The 20,903-nt window shown below is 32.3% G+C and overlaps 1 long non-coding RNA gene across 1 annotated transcript; it reads left to right on the plus strand.

Annotated features, from left to right (window-relative positions):
- The first annotated feature begins 14,314 nt into the window (after window positions 1-14,314).
- Window positions 14,315-19,235, plus strand: LOC128200626 (uncharacterized). The gene is made up of 3 exons (XR_008252814.1): window positions 14,315-14,476; window positions 15,126-15,267; window positions 15,579-19,235. It is a non-coding gene; the product is annotated as an uncharacterized LOC128200626 (long non-coding RNA).
- Window positions 19,236-20,903: the final 1,668 nt, after the last annotated feature.

Consider the following 20,903-nt stretch of genomic DNA (forward strand, 5'->3'; position numbering starts at 1 on the left):
TATTGTACTTTTTTGAAATTTTCACATGACGTAAAAATCCATGACGCATTAAAGGACTTTTTGAAAATTATCTTTCGGTAACGCAATTTTTCTTATTGGTATTCACTTAAAGACCTAATGTTTATGACTAAAATAAAAAAAAAATAGACTAAAAAAAGTCGTTGCGGACTGGTTTTAAACAAAATAGTAACTATAAATATTTCTTATGACATTTACTATGTTCTACTGAGTTGAAAGATCAATTTTCTTGATTACAATCTCGGGAGAATCCATGGTAAGGCCCGAGATGACCACCCGAAGGCTGTTGCCGATTGCTATTGAACAATGAAAGCATAAGTAATAGGAAATGAGTTCCGAGGTCGTAAAACGTAACATCTAATGTTCGTTTAATTAACTTTAACAGCATAGTCTGTAACTTTTGACTTATTTATTGCTTTATTCTTTGGCTTGGACATGATGTCGCATTTCGATTGATTTAGAGTTGTATGCGATGACATATATTTTATAGTGTTTATTGGTGAAGATTCACGACATTGCTAGTGAAGTGTTCTTTTTTAATAATCTAGACTTCTAGAGATATAGACCTATACAGCTATAGTCTAACGGTTATTTACTTCGAAACTACCAGGCTTTGTTATAAACCCCCGCTTTGTGTGAAATTTAAAAATGCTGTTTTCATTCAATTTAAAATCCCAACCAACTATTTTTTAAAGACAGTATTTTTTCAGCCTATAAATAAATATAGTTACCACATCTTAAACAACGTTCTTAAGAGAAAAGCAAAATTTTCTTACGTCATTCTATACTAGGTATCATTTCAGTGCAAGCATTTTGTTCTTAAATAGATATTCTTGGCAATACAACAATTCTTTTGGCTATTTATTTGTTCCAGATTTAATCACACATTGAAACTCCAAGCATAGCGATTTCTATCTGCACTAAATGACTTAGAGCATCCTCATATGGTTAGGAAAATAAATCAAGTTCCAGTTCTGTAAGTCATCACTGGCAACATGCACACATACACATACACGGTTAAAGTCTGTTTGTAGTAGGTAGGTATATTGTAAATTGTAATAGTTGGCAAGGTAGATACTGCGTAAAGGCCACAAAGGGCAAATATACGATTAGTAGGCATGGGTAATATGGATACCGATCCGATATCTACATATTAGGATGGATATTGATAGAGAAAAAAGGTCATCATCCATTTCGATACCGCCCATATTCGTCGGATATCTATTTTCGAATATGTTAAAAGTCTTGTAACCAATATTACTTTTTGGATAACAGATTTTAACATATCGTTATTGGGCCAATATGCAGATATTGTAACTAAAATACATAGATATTACTATAGATATATACTCACCCTAATGCCTACTAATGGAGACAAAATGTGGATAAAAGCATGGAAGCAAGTGTTAGTAATGGGGATATATAATTATTATTCATCGACAACTTCTACCTTACTTTTACTAATTACAATCGGAGTAAGCGTAATAGCACTGGGTTGTTGTTGTTGTTGTAAAATCTTTATTGAACTTTATAACAAGTGGAAACCACTACCGTACAACCCGCCATAAACTAAAGTTTCATCCCATCTATCTGAACGAGTGGCAGTCTTCCACCGTGCGTTTTTCAAAGCACTTTCTTCCACGCACAACCACTCTTTGGAATCAACTTCCAGCAGCACTATTTCTGAATCGATACGACATCATAACCTTCAAGGAAAGAGTATATCCTTTTTAAAAGGCTGGCAGCCCACCTGCAATGCCGCTGGTATATGTTATTATTCATCGACATCAGGTCTACCATCAGTTTGAGCTAATACCATCAGGTAAGCCGCAACTCGTTTGTTATTGTAAAAAAAAACTAAATCTGATGTGAAAAGGGTTTTTTTTTTTATATCTATTCACGGAAGCATTCGGATACCATGTGGGCGATGTCGCAGTATATAAAAATAGGTATGTTATACAATATCAGTTTTATTACAGTTTCAATGCTTTAAAATACTTATGCTAATACTTAGGATTCCTTAGTAAGAGAGAGTTTAGGATTTACTTTTATCTCATTGGTAATTTTAAAGTCAGAATTTTATTTCTTAAAAATCAAAAGGCGAATATTGTTGTTTCTATATAGGATTAATTTACAGAATATATATACATATATATAATTAGACACTATGAAATTTATTGATTACAAATTGTAGTACAAAATAAAAACGAGAAAGCTATAAAAAACAAAAAAAAAATAAGAAATACTAACACATTAAAACATTTAACGATTGAATATTTCGTAAAGCAAGGAGCGTATCCAAAAAATAAATAAATAAACAAATACAAAGCGTTATAAGAATATTCAAATAAATAAACAGTTAATTTGAATATTATATAGCATTTAAAAAGGCCAGTACGAGCAAGAGTTACATTCCCACGATGGTATTTAATATTGAGTCACTCATCAACGTGAACCGAATTTAGAGATGATAGAACATGTGTGTAGTTGTTTTTTATAGCTATTAAAAACTAAATGGATAACAACTCATGTCGTTTATGTTTTGATGTCATTACAAGGTTTATAATAAGTATTCAAATAAAAATATTGAATAACATAATCAATCATATAGCAAGATTGGTCAATTCGGTCATGTATCAGAATAATATTATGATAAGTAGATATTGAAATTTGATATTTATTAACTTTATCTTATGCAACTTGGAATGGCCAATAAGCTGATGGCCTATCGGATTAATGTGGTAAGTGTTGCCAATAGACATAAACAATAATAAAGAAATTAGATTCAGAAAATACACACTACGATGCTTATAGAATCCTACATGACTAAGTTACTATGCCTATGAACCCTGCAATTATACTTCCATATCCATCTTTCAAAGGGAAATACAGTGTAGCAATAGTACTTACAATTTTAAAAAGGGAATAATAAGATTTTTTTTTATTAAAAATAGGTATTGTTGTAATGGTTGAAAAACACATGCAAATATATAAATTTGCATTAAGTGCAATTTAATGTATTATTTTTTATATATTTACATGGAAATAGAATGATTAGTGTAATTGTCAGGTTGTAAGTCTTATTTGTATTTTTTTTTATCTTTATTTGTGTTTATCTATAAATGTAAACGCAATTGATGAACACGAATCAAAGATTTTGGCATTTCAACAAATATTTTGAGGAACTAAAATCAAAGTGAACAAAGAAGACTATCGCACATTTATGATTTATTATATATCTATATTAATAATGGACGCAAAATATCTCGAATGTATCTAAGTGATTGGAAATATTTTTGATCACTTTGCACGCATAAATTGTTATATTCTAACTCTTCAAATTCATTAGATCTCTCCGTTTTTGACTTATATTCTAACCCCCTTTGTGTTGACATGCCAGGTAATTTCTCTATTTACTTGAATTCAGAATCTGGTCCCCAATGCGGATTCAGTGATAATTTCTCTCATTTTTTTCTCACCATTAAGGAACCTAAATAATTCACCTTTTCTGTTATTTTTTAGTACTAGCTGTATAAATCTATATATATATATATATATATAATCTAATGTAGATTTTGTTTGCATGCATCATTATTATCAATCCATTTGTGTTTTAGGTACAATTATATTCTCCGACATCTCTGCAAGTTGAGTGACAAAGGATTGCCAGATGCGAATTTTTATTTTTACCTAAACGTCAAATATTTTTTCCTACCTTTAAAGAGTTTACATGTACGAAAACCGTTATCCATAATTTAAAAAATTTAGCATATAGCAAAATTTTTACCCAAAATTGTGGAAAAAAGCTCAATCTGGCAACGTTGGTAGCATGATTTCCATAGCAGCGTAGAATGGTTATGATACTTCGGCAGTAACCGTAATGTTTCCGAGACATTTGTTTAGTCCTCTAATCAATAATGTAGTCTTTGAATTTCATTTTTAAAAACAAAATTAAATACGTAATTAAATGATTTGATAATGAAAATATCATCAATACAAAATATACATATTGGCCATGGCTAACAACGTCGGCCTTGAAAAACGGATGTGTACGAAACACGATATTTTTCTATTTCAAATAAATATCTATTAGTTTATTTTATGCGCATGTTAAGTATCTATTTGTATTGAACCTTGGAATTATATTATATTCAAGATAATTAACAAAGGCCAAGTTGTTCAGAGCGTAGAGGTGTTCAGTATAAAAACAATATGCGATAACCTATGAACCTTGCTGATATTTCCCCAAGGTCCGCATTGGGATCATAATGATTTTATTATTACCGGTTAAAGACAATAAATGGAAATGTATAGGTATATACTATACGAAAGTTGATAGATATAGGAACCGAGGGATATGCAAAAACCTGTTACCATAAACCTATTCAGACAGACCATCTTCTATCTATCTGAGGGAGCAGTCAAAGTCTCTGGAACCGACGTGCATGCATGAGATGAATGTATAGTATATAAAGCAAGAGATTTAAAGTATGTTCTTCTTGCCTACCCTATAAGGGACTTAGCGTGATGACAGATAAATGGATAAGTATCCATGTCAATAGATCTCATTTCTTTCTACATGAGTACTCCCATATATTGATGAATTTATTTTCAATTTGCGGAGACAATATATTTATTTTTTGCATGTAAAGTTTTTAAAACGGCTTACAAAAGAAGGAGGTCAAGGTAGGTTTTTTAACTTGTGTTGAATGATCTATCTCAATCTACTTTTACTTTATGGTTATTTTACTAAATAATATAGTAAAATTGCAATTGAACAATATCTGAACCTACATGGAATATATTTAAGAAAAAGTTATGTGAAAGATTTTGTTTAGTAGGAGCAACAAAAGCTAAAATAATAATTTTTATAATTTTTTTTCTGTCTGTATTATATAATATAATAATATTGTGTTGTATGTTTGTTCACACAAAAATTACTGCACTATAAATGCGATTTTCATTGTTGTGTTCTTGAAGGTCTAACTTTAAAACTGCTGTATGTTTTATCTTGATACGCCATCTAGAAGCGGTTTATTTCATTGGTTTTCTTACTTCTGAAAACCAGGCGGAAGAAGTAGTGGACAAAAGTTAGTGTTATAATTTAATCACAATAAAATTGTAACAATACTGTTTATTCGCAGGCGATAAGATTTACTTTCGTATTGAGTTCCTATTAATTTTGCAACCGTTTAATTTAAACTGCTATTTTTATTTGAAGAGTAATAGAGTATTTTTTGCGAAACAATATGTACTTATAGACAGACTGATTCTCGTTCTAAATTTAAAATGTCGTCTAATGTATCTACGTCAGCTCGTTGTACATTTGGGTGTGTGTGTTTTTTTTTATGAAAATAGAATAGTAACCCCGCTTGAGCTATTATTTATTATGGAAAGACTGGTTTTCAGGCAGAAAAACTTGTGACACTGCGACCTTTCCATGGCCTTTTGTGTTCGCCCTCTTTTTTAAAGTTCGCTGTTAATTTCTCAATGATAGTAATTTTAAGATGTTTTTTAGCTCCTCAGAATATAAAATGTGTTCCGCTTGCGATATTGGTATACACTGGCAGGGCATTAATGAAATACTTCAGGTGAGGTGAAAAGCAGTTCATTTGATCCATCGAGACGAATTCAACAAGAATAAATTACGGTAGTTTCCAGAGGAATGATATGGAGGTCGACCTGAGAGGGTCCACTGCTATTCCCATTAAGTTTAACAGCTCCATTGGTTGTTAAACCCCATTAGTTGACAATCTCTTTCCTACTGGCGTATTTGATTAGGAATGCTGTTGGTTTTTGCAAAATGTAGGTACTTGTTTTTGATCCGGTTGATTAGGTCATGAAATATATAATATTGCATATGTTGTTTTGATCGGATTTGATTTAAATACTGATTAGTAGAATCTTTGTAAATATGATCCTTGACTTTGCTCTTCCAAAAGCAAGCTTCTTTAAGAGGTTTATAGTTGTTGCTTTAAGAATTGATTTATTATGGTCTAAATATTTATGAAGTCCGAAAATAGTAATGAGTAATCTATTATTAATATTGTACATCATTATCTTTATGCCGGTCTCGTCCATTTCTTTTTTTTTAGCACAATATTTTTGGCTCACCAAATTATTGATATCTTCCTTCATCTTTCTAAAGGTTTTAAAAAAAGAGAAGATTCTTAGGTACTTTGTACGTTTCTTTGAGTCTGTATGTTATTCAATATGTTCACCAAGTTATAAACCGATTTTGATAATTCTTTTGCTATAAATAAGACTTTAATTATGGTTTCACTATAAGTACTGTTTACCTTAAAGCGGATATTATTTTCTTTCTATTGAAGTGTTCCGCGATTGATCATGACTTCACCTGATGGAAAGCTATGATGTGGTCTAAGATGGACTTTGTGGGTCCACGAATAGCCTAATCACATTTAAATAGGCGCAGATTATATTTGGATGGAAAAACACAAGCAGGGAGAGAGTTCCACTCTTTGAGCTTACGCATGATGAAGGAAGACGCAAAGCGCTTCGTGCGTATAAATGGTATGTCTACTACATAAGGATGGACACTCTTGCCCTGTCTGCTCGTCCAACGTCGAAAGGGTGAAGGTAAAAAAAAAGATCATGCAGTTTTTGAGCATACTCTCTAAAATTTGTTTTCTTGTTTTTTTTTTTTTTTTTTTTTTATAGAACTTAGAATGGCAAACAAACTGATGGAAAGCTCGTATTCTGTAGAACACAGCGAGTCGCGCAATTTTGCGGCGAAGTTCTAGATTTGTTTTCTTGTGTATACAAGTTCGCGGATTTTGGAATTTTAAAGAGCATGTAGTGTGAATTTGTGATGTTCTATGCTTGCTTCTCTTTCTAGATAAGTGGCAAATGTATCGATCGATAGAGTTGTGATCTCTAGAGAATCGATAAGATAGAATGAGAAAGCGTCGTCCGGTGTCTTGTTCTGATTCTATCAAAGGGTTTGTTTGCCACTTGTATAGAGAGGTTAACCTGAACCGAACTCAAGAAATATATTTTTATATATACATATATAGTTATGTATTTAATTAGTTTTATAATTAGCTATGTTCGTACGATACGATACGATAGTATGTGCTTCACATGAGTACCCTTTATCTATTACTTTAATGTTTATTAATATGATTTGAAAGCATTTAGATAATATATTCTTTACAAAGATATTAGGATTGGTAAATATATACATATATCCGTACTGTATAATCTTTACTGTGCAATGTTTCATGACTATAACAAGTTTCCATGTTGAAAGCATCTGTACTTGCATGTTTTTTATTGGATGAGCCTGAAATGGTAACCCCACCTGCGCTATCGGTATACGTTGGCGGAGTACAAGTGAGCGATGATAGGTGAAGGTGAAAGCAGGTCAAGTGACCAATCGTGAAGAATTCTACAAGAATTAACCACGATGCTTTCCATTATTGTTAGTGATGAGGCTGTTAGAACCCATCAATAACAATATCTTTCTCCCAGCAATAGGGTCGTTAGATCACATTACCAAAACCTCTTTTCTCCCTGTACTTGTAAAAAAATGCTTAACCAAATTGTGAACCTCCTTCTTTTGAAGTCGGTAGAAAAATAGTAAATCACAAAATTCAAAAGCACTATACTGTATATATAAAATGTTATAGCGAGGATATATCGATGTGTTATCTAAATATGTCTGACGTATAAGTACCTAAATTGTATATTCAAATTATCCACCATTGCAAAATTAAATAGAGAGAAACAAAAAAAAATACGAATGGCACGCTTCGTATTAATAGCGCCCCACCCGCCCCAGGGCTCCTTTCAATAGACACGTACAAAAGGGCGCGACACCCTCCACGATCAATTGATCCCTCTTCTAGTACGATTCTCCGTCTCTTTCTGACTCGTGTTAGTTGATCTATTGTCCCCTTCTAATATACGACTGGAACGATCCGGAAATATCCGAGCAATGCCGCGGGTCACGTTGCGAATTACGGAGAGGAATTTTACTGTCCACAACGATATGTTTGCTGTTGATAAATAAGATAAAACTTTATATGCACGTAATAAGGATGTTATTCGGAGGTGACGTGATTATTGACTACAGCGATAAGCTGGATTTTCAATGATTGACGCCAAACTCTGCGGAAAAGTGACGACAGGGAAATTATCTCGTTGATTGTCATCATGGGATATTGAAGAATGAAATTGCATATTTAACCGATTTAAAAAAAGGAGAAGGTTCTACGTTCTACGGTATATTTTTTTGTATGGTCGCCGATTTCTATGTCAATTGAAGACCATTTTTATTTATTATAATTTTATTCGAAAGAGTATTTTAATTAAAAATTCGGCTTTATGGTTTTTTTTTAATATTTATTATAATAATAAAGAGGCTCACAATCACAGTACTGTCCTTAGTCTATGGGAACATACTCGTATAATATTTTTCGACATTAACATTTTAGTTTGTAACTTATTTATATTGCTTCATTTGTTTTTTTTTTTATAAATCGTACTCTTTATTAGCTTTTTTTATCTTGTTTTGTTCGTGCATTTTTAAGTTAATGCTTGCTGGTTTAAAATTACAGATAAATAAATACATAAATGACATATTTTTATTGCCAGTACATACGTAACAACTTGCCTATTTTAATAAAATAATTTAAGATTGTTAATTTAAGATCCCACTAATCAAAACTAAATTATTGAACCGATTTAAACAACATTTTAATAAAATTTATAAGACAAATCTGTAAGTTACTCCTTTGAGATAAAAAAAAAATTCCGAATCGGTTTATAATTGACAAAGTTATGAGGTAAACATAAAAAAAATCGCATTGAAGCCTCCTTCTTTTTGAAGACTGACATAACGCCCCTTTATAGAGGAAGTTTCAACAGTGGACGGCTGATATGATGGTGATGATGATTATAGTTTATCTATTTGATCGTGTTAATTTCTGTCTTTTAAAAAGCGATCAGCGTGAATATCTAGGAGTTACTGTCGATTTTTCAAGCAATTATACCTATAAATTGATTATCCTGTTGGAGAATGCAGTTGGATTGCTACCAGGTTTCATCAGAAGTTCCATTTTGTTTCCTACAATTATTTTGGTTTAAAATATTTTACCGAATCCTCATATCCTTTTTTGTACTTTGCTATCATTATTCTGTATATATAATTGCATTTAAAATAAAATTTCGCCTTTGTTTTTAAATCCATAATTTGTTGTCGTGATCTTGAAAGTATTCGCTTCGAATCTATAAAATTTCTTTCATTGATCCTGTTACTTATATATACTTGTATCTTAATTCTTACCTTCTTAATAATATCATAAATGTGAAGGCCTTAAAATTAATTTGTTTATTTAACTTTTGTCGCATTTCCTTTCGATTGTCGCTTTAATGAATAAACAATCGAAAGGAAATTTGGTATACACGTATTATTTGGGATGAACAAGGATTTTATTTGGGACGGAGAAGGTTTATCACGATTAATACCAGTATATCTCGGTTGTGCGAAGTTGTGGGTAAAAACTATAGTTACATTTTCGTACAGGGGAAAACGGGATTATTAGAATCTGGTCTAAAAGCTTCATTGTTAGCAACTGCCCTATTGGCTCGATCTCCACGCGTTTCCTCCTAGAATATATGATGATTAATTCTTTGCAGTTCGTCATCATGGACTTATTGACCTGCTTTCATAGTTACCTATTATCTTTCATTGGTGCCCCGCTAATGTGTAACGTAACCGATAGCGCAGGTTAATTCAATTCTGACCCAGTAAAAAAAAACTAGAGAGTTCCCAATGGTAACCGAGATTTTTATGATCATGTATGATTTTTTGAAGGATGAGAATGAAAATACATTTACGATCATGTCTGCGTTATTATTTTTTGCTAGAGAGACTACAGAAATAACTGATAGGTGAGGATGACTTCAGTTCAGTCAGCTCATTATGATGAATTCACCGGGAAGTAACCACGGTTATTTCGAGAGAATTTTTTAATACCACTGATGAGGCAAACAAGTATATGGCCCACCTGACGGTAAGCAGTTACGGTAGCCTGTAAATGCCTGCAATACCAAAGGCATTATGCGCCAGTTTTCGACCCTGAAGAAATATTTTTACCCCTTTTCTGAAGAACCCTATGCTGTAGTTTCTTGAAAAAACCTCGACAGGGAGCTTATTCCATAACCCGAGCATGAAGAATCACGTGGAGATTGATGATGAGAGAATAGCATGATAATAAAATTAATGATAATATGAAATATCAAGCTTGTTTGTCTAATTATATCAATGAATCCATGTTGATGTTTGTGACTGTAATTCATTAACGCTACATACACTCTGCATAGGTATACAACTAGATACAATAAAACGTATAAAAATATGTCATGCACGCATCACGTGCCATGTTTGGACATAATGCATTTCCGTTGCTGTATATGACTTCAAAGACATGTTTGATTAAGTAGCATGTAAAGTATTAATTTAATACTCTTATACACAGTTTAAAGAAAATTAGATGTTACGGTCAATGCAATGGGTATATAAACAAACTGAAACTTAAATGGATTAATTAATACATACATTGAAATTTATTTTTAAAAGGCAAAATACGCCAACAGTTCTGGAACCTTTCATTAGCAGCGCGTGATTAGAGTATTTAAAATACATGACAATAATGATAATGTTTTTGTTCCAACAGTACAGTATAATAAACAAAGATTAAAAAATCTTCACTACCTCTAATTACTTACCTAATTGTGTTTCTTCAATGCAATAAATATATTTGATACTTTGTCAGTGTTTTGCTTATTTAGTCTCTTAAGCAGTTGGTTAAGAGACTAAATAAGTAAGAAGAGAAAGAAAAGCAATCACTGGCTGGAGGCAGGCGGGTGCTGCGTGTGGTGCGAGAAAAAGGCACCGCGCCACCTCGACCGACACGCGAACGATCTCAGCTACTAGGAACGCATAAATGGTTGTAGTTATCGGCGTGCCATTCCATTATTTCTATCTCGCTCATTTTATCGGCGACCCTCATTCGACTGAATGAGGCAAATGGCCTTCGTCAGCTCCAACTACATTCCAAATAATATCGTGTCGTATAGAACTAAGGTTCTTTTTGCAAACATAACTTTTGAACTGATGAGTTTTAATGATCCCTATCGTTGGAACCTCCATCGTTATAAATACGAAAATGGAAGCATTTCCTCAAGTATGTGAAGTATTTCTGATGTATTTCGTAATTTTATGTTCTCCCGATAATCTCAATGCTTAAGGATCATTTTGGCGTGGTTGACATTCCTTTTTTGTACGAACAAGTTGGTTGAAAAGACTTGGTGGGAAACCAATTTATCGGCGTTTACTCGTGACTTGACGATAAAAAATAAAGTAATGAAAATTATTGTAAGAGATTTTGTTACAACGGTATTTTGATAGTTTTTTTAGACGGAAATTCTTTGCTTTTATCAAAATACTTGTGGTATCTCAATTATATATAAACTATTATCATGTGCACTAAAGTAGGTATTAATGATTGTATAAACACAAATGGTTGATATCTTTAGTTAACATTACCATGTAATATTATTATTTATAGTATCTTTAATGAATCATGAACGATGGGAGATGTGCCTTTTTTGAAGATCTGATGGTATTTAGCTCCCGAACATACACACAGGCTCTTTACCCACACGTAAAGAGTTGACTTAAAGATATTTAAACTAGATTTTATACTTTGAGCTTGTTGCCAAGTATAAAGAGAAGATCCAAGCTAATCAGTAATATCAATCAGTAAGATAATCGCATATAATGTCATTTTCAAAGTTCATAACATGAGTATTTTCCTGTTCTTAGTAAGAGTATTTGCCTGATGTAATTGTATTATTCTTTCATTTTTCTAGATTATTTACATGTAATCTACATTGAATTAAATACTAAAACGGTTAAAAATATCAATCTTCGTCCACAGTATTCACTTGATAGAACTGGTTCCGTTTTCCGGGATTCTTCCTTTCTTATCTCTCCTTTTGTGTCATCAACTTTGAATTAAAAATTGAATTTCATAATTCAACAGTTATATAAATGAGGTGTTACCGGAATGCACTTCGTACGAAAATTAGACCTAGATAATGCGTAAAATAAGTGTGTGTATATTATTCTATTTTAGATTATAGTCATCAGAGAATTGTTCAATGAAATTCTATTGTGTTGAACGGCAATGTATGTATATATATTTATGTAGGTATTAAAATATACATATCTTCTATACTTATAAGGTGTAAACGATACGTGTTAATTACATTAATGTCTATGAAATAATACCATATATATTCCTAATAGGAAATACCTAGGTATTTTCTATTTATTAGCTTCTGCATACATTTTGTAGTTCGCTCAGGGATTCGTTTTGGCCCACTGGCTCCTTTCTCTTGGTTACTTCTGTGTCTCATTTCGATACCTAAGATAATTTGTTTAAGAAGACTTTTACTCTTTTTTTAGATACTGAACAAACTGTAAATTAATTTTTTTTTCGTAACAACCATTTAATATATAGAATGAAAATGAGAGACTTTAACCGCTAGCAATTGTTAGCAAAGTAACCATTGCTAGCAATATAGCCTATAAGGATGAGGTTTAATCTTGCGGAGGTCTTCATGGTTTCTTTTGGAAACAATAGTGGCTAATTAAGATATATTCTTTGTTTTCAACTATCATTCTCAACTGTTATCTCACTTGTGCAGGCTAGAAAAAACACTAACAAAAATTACTTTGGATTTAGAGAGAAATTGTATTTATCTACAGAGGAAACAATTTGGTTATGATTTGCATAACTTTTAAAATTTCGCATATTGGCTCCATTATAATCTACATAATACAGTTTCTTTAGTCCAAATCGATACAATGGTTTCGACGGTAATTTATTCCATATTTACTGAGCAATTTTAGTACATTGGTAGAGTACCACGCAAAATTTCAATTTTAGTGTTTGTTTATTTATATATGATATCATCGCAAGGGGCCGGAAGAAGCCGAATTTGGTGTTTTTTTCTATGCGATTGTAAAAGTAGATCGAGATGTTAAATTGTAAAATGTTGACGTTAAATTAACACATTATGACAACCACCCTAAATAGCAAAGTCTCTGCAAAATAGTATAAAATAACTTATACCAAATATTCTTATAAAGTGGATGGATACATTAGATCATATCGTTAGTTGGAGATAATTATAATAAATGTTATTATGATGATGAGAAAGAATAGTGGCAAACAGAGAAATATGGCGCGTGCCACGACACAGCGGGCATTTGTACTAGGAGAGCATAATGAAACGGCGGTGGAAAAGCCGCGCAATGCGATGCGCAACATGTGTAAATGTTATCAGACACGAAAAGTCTTAATACTCTTAATAAAATTTTTAACTTTATTCGTATACCGCTAAGGTTTAATTTTTATTACTCGAATATGTGATTGCCATTTGGAGAATGTCTCTGGGAACTGCTGCTCTTGTATGATAGCCGGGTGGGCAGCGCGCACTGCGCAACTCCCCAGACACACGACGTCACGCACGCTACGGCACACACAACAAGACCAATCTCTTCTTTCGGGTGGTTAACATGGTTGAGCAACTAAGCAATACATACGAGTAGTCAGTTGGCTGATTTTTATATTAATAATTTTAGGTAAACGCCGAATATTTTTTTATTAAATTTGGATAACAGTAGGTAATATTATTCTTATCTTAGAAATTCTTTAGCGGCTGTCTCATTTATTAACATTGGTAACGGGTCTCTTCTGTTAAAGTAAGAAGAGGATTTAAAAGAGGATTTTTTTATATTATGCATGATTTTTGTCGCTATCTTTGAGCTGTTCACTTACTTATTATTGCCTCTGAACACACAGGTGGCAAATTTATATGAAATCTAAGTCGTTAGCTGAATGCAAATTAAAAATCTACCATTACTTTGGGAAAAATATTCAGTTTCCACTGTTTAAAAATTCCGGCGTTTGAACTTTACTTGTATAAGTAGGTAATGGATTATTGATGTGGGGTTACTTTTGAAATAAATTCCAATAGATTGGTATTAGAATTGCGACGTTTCACACTCTCGAATTGCAACACTAGCGACAGAATGGTTTCATATTGTTCTGATAGCATCTATCAGAACATATTAGTATAACTTGTCAATGCAAATGATTGCGAACGAATCCTAATTCTAACCTAATTCTTAATTGTTGTCACGAGTGCAGTAAAAAAATGTATTTGGCAATAGATTAAGTTGATATCGATATTAAATTCAAGAGTAGACCTTCAGGTCTGATAGTGATGATTGTGAAAACAATATTATTAATAAAATATTATGAAAAACGTTCAAGGATACAGAATTATCAACTATTTCAAAGACCTGTAAACATAATAATACCTTTCGTGTCTGTTACATTCTAGATATCTATAATAGGTAAGTAAAATACAGTTTAAAATTTCATATGTAAATCAATATGTTTTCGATTCTGAGACACCATTACTCTAAATATCTTTTAACCTAATATTTTTATTTTATTTGAGGGAAATTACTGTTTATGTACTAAATTTATAATATTTTTATTTAAATTTATTATAAATTTTGTTCATATTGGTCCTCAAAGATTTCGCTGTAATATCAAATGGAAATTTTATTCTTTAATATTTAGAGAAATCGGGCTCATAAATAAATATCCCACAATCCTTATTAAAAAATGGTAAAATGGGTTTGTTTAAATATTTGTTTGTTTATTACGTTTTGGTGCCGTAACCAATGGTTTATATATTCTATTCTATATATTATGGTAATCAATTGTTATGAAAATTGGTTTACACTTATTATTTACCAAAGAGAGGACAGGCTACTCATCCTGATCAATCGACATACCCAAGTCACTCGTATAAAATCGCAGCTTAAAATAATGATCTTGATCAACAGTCAACTGCAGCAATAATCTTCCAAAATAAATAGAACCCTGAGTTGTCTCATAGCACCCTATTCTTGGTCAAATTGCCTCGAATCGCGGGAGGAGCGATAGCTCAATATCGTCAGTTGAGTAAACTACTTGTATTTTCTGTTCGCCTAGTAAGCTGCGTACAGTGCGGCAGGTTGCGACCGCGCATCTAGATTACGGTAGCGGTGGCTGTTGCCGCAGTAGACACGTCATACGGGTGCCGCGTCGTGGGAGGGTCCCTTGGCAACGGCCCCTCTCGTCCTCGACATAATAGGTACCTACCTATAGATGGATTATCGTACGCAGATGTATGATAGTTACTAATTAGAGGCTCTGCGACCGCTGTGGGTTTGTAAAGGGCAAATTAAACTATTAAAATTTATTAAAATGTGTAGGTATAATTAATAAAGTCTTTTTATACATATTTAGTTTAACTATATTTTCATATGAAGTTTGATTTACGATCAAATAAATTGTTATCAAATTTTCTGTTGGCTATTAGTTGTTCAACTTAGTAATATTATTCGGTTTTATGCATAAAATGAAATTACGTGTTCTAAATTTTAGTATTTGCGGTATTTTCAGTTATGCGTGGGCTACGCATGACGTAACCAGTATTACGTCCTCACCTAGAACATCTACTGTGATAATGACGCACACGGGATATCTCGCAAGCGTCAGAACTTAAGGGTCACTTCATTTATGCATGCTGTTTTATTACGCCTTCATACATCCGGGAATCGTGCACGAAACTGAAATATTGTATGAAATAATGATGCGTGGAACATGTTCGCGGGTTTAATCCGCTTGCGTGATGAATTGGTTTATTAAAAACGAGTATTATTAAGTTAATATACAAGTGAAATCGGAATTGTTAACATTAATTTAATAGTGTATTCTAGTAATTGTAGAGTGTATTCTATTTGACCACAACAGAATATCAGTGTTTTGCTCTTTTGAGGGCAAAGCAATAAATTGAGCTGTGACCATTTTGTGTTATTGTGGCACATTCATGAAAAATTATGTAACCTCTTTTATGTGCTTTCTTATAGTTTTTTTTTTTGTATATGTTTTGTTTTATTTATTTTTTAAGTACGTACCAATATTTAATGTTATTTGTGTGCTGTAAGTGACGCAAATAAATTATGTATCTATGTATCTAACAATGAAATGAATTTATTTTTAAGAAAAGCGCAGATTGACAAATGACAGACATATTTAAACCTCCAATACTATACAGCGCATCCACTTATTTAGAGGTATGGTTAATATAATATCTATATTACCTATATCTCTAATATATGAATGAATGATTGAATGAGTATATTTTATTTGCATTATACAATATAGGAAATAAGCAAGACAATTTACAAACACAACAATACAACAACAATACAATTGTATAAGTACAGTAAGGCGGTCTTATTGCTAAGAGCAATCTTTTCAAGACAACTTTAAGGTAAAGGACTAATTGTTGTACAACTACATATATATTGTATCTATTTATTATGTAATATGTATATATTGGATTTCTCTGGATATTGATGGTGGAAAGAAGGTCATCACTCATTTCGTTATCACCCATATTAATCCGGTATTTATATTAATTTCGATTGATTTCTTTATATAATATTATGTAATGGGTACTTAACATATCTATTATTAGGCCTTTATTCACTTGTAAATAAAATATATAGATATTGCTATATATTACCTATTAAGTTTTTTGTTATGCAATTTAGAATAAAAAATAAGCTAACGGCCCACCTGATGGAACGTGGTAACTTTCGTCTATAGATATAAATAGTATATAAGTTAATATAAGAGGCTCAAAAATTTTCAATAAATTTCTGTTTCAATATGTTCTATGTTTAACGACTTAAATTTTACATTGTATAGCTAAAAAGTATTATTTTAGTTCTTTAATGTTAGAGTAGATAACCTCAATGGTAAAAATATTAATTCTTTTTATTATTGACAGTCTATTGAAGTTTGCTAGTCTACTAATAAAACTTGAAGACCGATGTCTTTTTCCTGTTGTACATTATTTTATTAAGCTTTCTCCAACATGGTAGCAGAGCGTAAAGTGAATATTTTAATTACATTTAATACGTCTAACGATACCTACGTCCAGTCGCAGTTAGTACAGAAACAGTTTCGGCTTAGGCAGTTACTAATACTAGATACTAACCTATGCGCTTAGTTTGAATACCTGAAATATCAGTCAAATCCGTTCTGCAGTTTAGGCGTGATTGAGTAACAAACATACAAACATTCAATCATCTATACAAGCTTTTATATATTTTTCGTAAGATAATCAGTTATCGTAGTTTTAAGTCAACGAAGTAATATTATTAATATTTGATGTTTAGCGTTTGTGCCTTATTTAGATACAACAGTTATTTTGTTCCGTGAATTAACTTCTCAAATCAACTTTCTACTATTTACCTGCGAGATCCATTATAAATAAAAGTGTATTAGTTGTTCAAATAACAATTTATTTATTTATTACTTTGTGGATAGAAAGCAGATTTAGTTAAACGTAGTCTTGCCCGCATGGCATCGGATTTATATGCTGAACAATAAACCTGATGTCATGTAGGCAGTAAATGTAGTATTTATACTATATTATATTATCCAATTGTTCTTTTATTTTTACCTATATAAATAAAATATAAATAGGCAACTTATATACATAGGAGATATATAACAAAAAAATATATGAACGGTCTTAATATCCGATCTGAGCAAAAGCCAAAACAATAATCTTTAGAAATTGGGACATGAAAAAACGTACGATGGAAGACCGCCAACCTCTGCGTTTTTCAATTCACTTTATTCCACGCACAACCACTCTTTGGAATCAACTTCCAGCAGCAGTATTTCCGAACCGATACGACATTATAACCTTCAAGAAAAGAGCATATTCCTTTTTAAAAGGCCGACAGCATACCTGCAATGCCTTTGGTGCTATAGGTGATTATTGGCAGCGGTAGTCACTTACCATCAGGTGAGCAGCATGCTCGTTTGCCCCCTGTGTTGTAAAAAAAAAAAGATTTTCTGTCGGTTTGATTAAGCGTCACGTAAAATATGGGACCTATATATTTTAGTTACAATGTCTATATATTTTTCATGTGATCTACAGTGGGAGGGTATTCAGAAAAGGGGTAAAAATGTTTCTTCAGATTCGGCAATACGCGCGTAATGCCTGCGAATCGTTTATAGGCTACGGTAATTGCTTACCATCAGGTGGGCCATATGTTTATCATCTCAGTGATATAAAAAATATATTGGCTGAATAACGAATATGTTAAATATCTGTTATCCATTATACAATATCGAAATTAAGAACCCAGTATCATGGGTATTATAGGTATCATATTACCAATGCCTAATAGTGTTGTAATAATAAAAAGGTCTAAATCGAAATGTTATTTGTTCATTAATAAAAAGTAATAAACATAATTACTATAATAAGTTGTTCACGATATCGATATATATACATTATATCGATATTTTATGTCCATGATGCTGCTCAGGTCTATGGGTGGTCTATATACCACTTTCCATCAGGTGGGCCGTCAGCTTGTTTGCCATTCTAAGTTGTATAAAAAAAAAGATATTGATATGTAATATTACTTAATTTTTGACCTGTTTATTATATTATTTAGGACTAGCTTTTTACCTGTTACTTTGCACGCGTGGATTTCAAAAGTAGAAAACTAATATAATATAAATAGAAATAGACTACATGTAGATAGCTTATCAAGATGAAACATACATCAGATTTTAAGTAAAATATCCAAAAACACAACTGTGAAAACCGCATCTAATTTATAATAGTTTTTACGTAAAGCCAGAACAAACATGTACACAGACAGAGAGATAAACTTTCTAAAAATTATTGTTACGGCATTTACTTGTTTTACTTCTACTTGAAATCTATGCGTACGAAATAGCGGGCAAAAAGCTAGTAATAAATATAAATAAAAAATCTAGGCAAAGCGTCGAAATAACAATAAGGTAAATAAGTACATACTTACCTAATTGATCGTATTAATTTCCGTTTCTTATGAACTACTAGGTATGTACCAAATTGTTCCCGAATGACTGCATTCAAGCAAGCAACACGAACGTTTTTAGAATGTTCGTAACATGTTTTTGGTATGTGCATTAAATAATAAATGGACAAGTAAAGGCAACGTTCGGTCTAACTCAACTTAATAAAGTAAATGATGTTAATTATGTTTTTTTTTTTAATTTTCAATTGACTTCTTAAAGAAGGAGGTACTCAATTCGGTTGTATTTTTTTATGTTTGTCCCTTCATAACTCCGTCAGTTGTAAACCGATTTAGAAAATTCTTTTTTTATCTATTACTTTTATACTCACAGATTAGTTCCATAGAATTTTTATCAAAATCGGTTCAGTAATTTAGTTTTTAAATCAAAATAACTGGTTATGTCAACAATTGAAGTCGGGTTTTTTGGGATAGAATCTTTAATTATTACTCCAATGTATGCTGTTTCATTATACCCATTGCAAGACAAGACCCGTTAGATAGAATCTTAACAGTAATGTATCATCAGCTAATTGGAATTATTCCGTAGACACTCCAAATTAAGGCCGCCTTTGTCGAAACACTGCGCATATTTAGATAGATTTTGTATTGAAACGCTTAAACTTTTCTAAATATTGTCCTACTTATTTTTTTCTTATTATGTTAAAAAAAATATTATATTTAAATGAGAAAAGGTGAAAATTGAATTTTTTATGGGAAAAAATCTTCTTCACTCCAGTTTAAGACCGCCTTTCGGCCCATAGAGAGTACTCGAGTACAAAGACCCAGCTCGATTGAGGGGTAAGCAGTGCGGCAACATCGCACAACCGCTATTGATCTGTCGCATACCTCCTACAGCGCTTTCATCGCTTAAAACTGGGCTTTGGTAAGGCGATATCTTTGTATCCAGCGATTGAAACGCTTCAGTAACAAATTTAATCTGACGCACACATCCGTCGTTGTTGAAATGTGGACTCGAGCGGATACATCGCTGTAATTTTAGTTGCCCTTTTTCAATTCGTTTCAATGAAGCTAGTAAAGCGCTAGTAGATTGAATAATATTTAGGTCGGTAATGAATTAATAATAATATTTAATAAACAAACAATTTTACACTTATAGAGAATGTTCATACAAAGTTTCATTATCATTTGGGTATTTAAGAATATTTTTAAGGGGCATCCGATCCTTATTAAAGGCGCAATTGTATTATAATATATTAAACATTTTACAAATACTCAAAGCTGAGTTCTCTTGAATACGGGGTGGGCACCAGGAAACTTTGGTGTGGGCACGGCCCATCCGGCTCCCTTTAAATACTTCTATGAACATAACATTGTCATTCATCATTTTAGCCGTTATCTGTTCATTGCTGAACATAGGCCTCTCCCATCGATTGTCATAAAGAGATGGAGCGTTCCTTATGATAATTTGCCATTGGTGGGATTTTGCCAGTAGTTGCCAAGCTTAAATTGGCAACTGCAGTTTGGTTTATGATGATGTTTTAAGAGAGATGCTGTTGCCCATCCCTCGATTATTAAGTTGATGAACATAACACGTAAACATCTATTTTTTTAATGGATAATAATGGAATGCTAACTCCACTTGTGCTATCGGTATACACTGGCGAAGCAGCAGTGAGAGATGATAGATGAGGTTGAAAGCTAGTCAGCCTATTGCGACGAATTGCACAAGTATTTATTACGATGATTACCAGGCGGAATCGCGTGGATGTCGATCTAATATACCTATACATGCTATACATGCTAGCAATGTGTTAGACCCCATTCCTAACAATTATTTTTCTCCCAACTAAAGGTGTTAGGTACTTAATAGTTGCCGAAATAGTCTCCC

This window comes from Galleria mellonella, unplaced genomic scaffold (assembly GCF_026898425.1).
Source record: "Galleria mellonella isolate WM207_F2 unplaced genomic scaffold, CSIRO_AGI_GalMel_v1 utg223, whole genome shotgun sequence".
Lineage (NCBI taxonomy): Eukaryota > Metazoa > Arthropoda > Insecta > Lepidoptera > Pyralidae > Galleria > Galleria mellonella.